The sequence below is a fragment of the Ostrea edulis genome, chromosome 1, assembly GCF_947568905.1.
Source record: "Ostrea edulis chromosome 1, xbOstEdul1.1, whole genome shotgun sequence".
Classification (NCBI taxonomy): Eukaryota; Metazoa; Mollusca; class Bivalvia; order Ostreida; family Ostreidae; genus Ostrea; species Ostrea edulis.
In genome coordinates this window covers 8,983,991-8,987,336 of record NC_079164.1, presented here as the reverse complement: position 1 = coordinate 8,987,336, position 3,346 = coordinate 8,983,991, and the positions used below count along the sequence as shown (strand labels likewise).

General features: G+C 32.2%; 1 protein-coding gene across 4 annotated transcripts in view; it reads left to right on the top strand.

Moving 5' to 3' along the window:
- The first annotated feature begins 3,177 nt into the window (after positions 1 to 3,177).
- Positions 3,178 to 3,346, top strand: part of LOC125664217 (sorting nexin-16-like) — a 14,681-nt gene continuing 14,512 nt past the window's right edge. For 2 of the 4 annotated variants that reach the window (XM_056152600.1, XM_048896894.2), the window contains exon 1: positions 3,256 to 3,346. This exon is cut by the window's right edge and continues 164 nt beyond it. The gene's annotated coding sequence lies outside the window, so the exon portion shown is untranslated. The other 2 variants (XM_048896895.2, XM_056152599.1) reach the window with 2 other exon arrangements.

Sequence of the window (3,346 nt, the reverse complement as noted above, 5' to 3'; positions counted from 1 at the left end):
TAAAACTTTTCAATGAAATGGAAAATCCATCACATCGCCTCCACGAACTACATGTACAGGAAAACAAATACCATCTACGAAACTCATCAAAATATGCTCTACCGAAATGCAGGACAAATCGCTATATAAAAACAGCTTTGTGCCATGGTGTAATAGACAATTATATTAAACCCACTTTTTTGACACTTTTTAAATAAAAACATTTACATGTATGTCTTAATCGAAATTACTTTTTATGACCTATATCATATCAAATTTTTATAGTATTTAAAAAAAAATCTTAATCAAATTATTAATGATAAATTTCTCTTGAAAACACCAAATTGCCCGTGTAAATCTATGTTTTATGTTTATGCATGTTTTCATGTATTTGTCTGTTTTAACTTTGATTAGTGTATTCTGAGTATACCGTGTAGAGTTCCGAAATTTGCAATGCTCTCAGTCTCACGTAAAAATGTTCCCTTTCCCCCAACTAATACTTCATTTCGACACCAAACGTTATGCAAAATTGACGACCCACCGCTAAAATGTATCTAATTATTGTACTGATGACAATTTTAAAAAGGTTTAATGAAAAAGCAAACGCTTTTATACCGTATATTTTCCTTCCCGCAAACATGGGGCTCATTTCAAAACCTGCAGGCGTGTTCACAAGGCTATCGCAGGACTAAGACGTATCCTAAGTATGTCTTTTCTGAAAAGATCATTGACAACCTGCTAGGTTACTTAATTGTGAGGAAATACAGACTTTCGTGGTTTTCGTATAACCTCCCGGCGAAGTTAGATCGGGGTGACTTCTTAATATCACTGGTACAGGAAGACGTGCGAGTAGATGAACACACACCCACCCACCCACACATATTAATAAATAAATAAATAAATATATATATATATATATATATATATATATATATATATATATATATATATATATATATATATATATTTATATATATATTGTGCTTATTGTTAATTATGTCCCGAAAATTTGACAATTGTTCATGTCGTTGGTCATTTTAGTGCTTTATATAATTATTTTCCCTGACCATTGTATCTATTTAATATAGATCCGACAGATTTGGATACTGAATGTTGTTGGTTGTTCAGTGCTTTATATATATATATATATATATATATATATATAATATCTCTCTTCTCTGTTGTATTTGTAAAGCGATGCTAGATTGTCTTCTAAATAAGATATCTTTTCCCCCTACCTCATCAAGTAGAACTTGGATTTTCCTAACTGAAAAACTTGGGGTTCCTCTTCTTACTCACGATATTCAATACACTAATCCGCTCAAATGAAATTCAGACCGGTTTGATTTGTATCGGAAAAACGATTGTAGAATTATTGCTATCAAAGACGTTGACCTGGGTACATATCGGTTCGATTTTTAAACAATCGTACACGAGTATTGCTAGGGTCAGTGGCTTTGTTATTGCTTTCATCGATGATTTTTACCGTGTTTATCAGAATTTCGATTGCTCCTTACTGTGTGCATTAGGAATGTCTGAGAATATTGCACAACATAAACATATATTGGGGACAACTCCCCAATCCATTAAAAGCTATTGATCCACTGTTTAGGTCACCTGAGTCACCCAGGTGACTGTCTTTGGTCTTCGTCCGTCGTCGCACATCGTCCGTTATTGATTTTACGCCAATTATTACCATTTTTGATGTAAGGCTTCTTTAAATAGGATAAGAGGAATGTAAATAGTGAATTTATGATTAAAACTCCTGTCAGTAGGTGGGGCCAAAATTGCAAACAAATGCATTAAAAAAATATTCACTATTCTCACACATGTGGGAGAAAAACCAAATGCAGGGTTATGATGTCCATTAAGCCCTTTGCCAAAATTTTGAAATTCATGACCCCTAGGTTGGGGGTTCAGTCTTTTGTGGAGCGCCAAATTAACATAAACTCAAATAATTGAAGATATCTTCAATTATCTGAAGATATCTTCAATTATTTGAAGATATCATCAATTCAATTATTGCTGAATTAATGCGCGCATTAAATCAATTATTGTTCTCATTAAATGAATTAACGCGCGCTTCAATTCAATTATTGCTCTCATCAATTGAAGTAATGCGCGCATCAATTGAATTAATGAGAGCAATGATTGATTTAATGCGTGCATTAATTCAATTATTGCTCTCTTCAATTCATTTGATGAGAGCATCAATTTAATAGAAATATTGCTCGCAATACTTAATTTAGAGCTCAGTATAAATAATTTGATGATCTCTTTAATTCAATTGAAGATATCTTTAATTCATTTACAGTGCTTTTGTATAAGGAATTAATGCGCGCATCAGTTCTTTTAAAGAGAGCAACAATTCAATTAAAGATATCATTAATTCAATTGTGGATATGTTGAATTGAAGATATCTTTAATTATATATATAGTTGCTCTCTCTAAAAGAATTATTGCTCTCTTCAAATGAATTAAAGATATCATTAATTCAATTGAGGAGAGCAATAATTGAATTAATGAGCGCATGAAATCAATTGTTGTTCTCATCAAATGAATTAATGCGCGCATCATGATTTTCAATTATTGCTCTCATCAATTAATTTAATGCGCGTATTATATCAATTATTGCTCTCTTCAATTGAATTGTAGCGCGCATTAATTCAATTGTTGATATCATTAATTCATTTGAAGAGATCATTAATTCAATTAAAGCGCGCATCAATTCAGCTGAAGAATTAATGATATCACCAATTCAATTAATGCGCGCAATAATTCAGAATTGAAGATATCATTAATTATTTGAAGAGATCTTTAATTCAATTGTTGCGCGCATCAAATGAATTGATGATATCTTCAAATAATTGAAGATATCCTCAATTATTGGAGTTTATGTTGATTTGGCGCTTCATAGTCGTAAGGGTGGCCATATAGTGAAAATAAAATCTTCTTTACTCTCAAACATGCATAAACAATTAAATTAAAAAGAAACAATAACCCGTGGTTTGCTACGATGAATTTTACATTGAAATTCCAAGATTAATGGCACTCAGGAATTCTAGAAATCAAGTATTAAAAAAACAACAACACCAAACTGATGAGTTTTACATAAAATTACTTTGGAATTCTTTTAATAGTAAGTCAGAGGGCGAGTTGATGCATCGATTTTCAGTTGAAGTTTGGGGCGAATTGGCAATGGGGCGAATTGACCAGCATAAGTGATCGCTTGGTGGCGCTGTTGTGTTTACAAAAATCATGTGGTAGTCCATCACCTGCTGTAATGAAACAGGTGTTATACCGTGAGTATCTCTTTCTCGATACTTACCTGTGATCGAACATGTTATATATTTTCGATCACAATTTG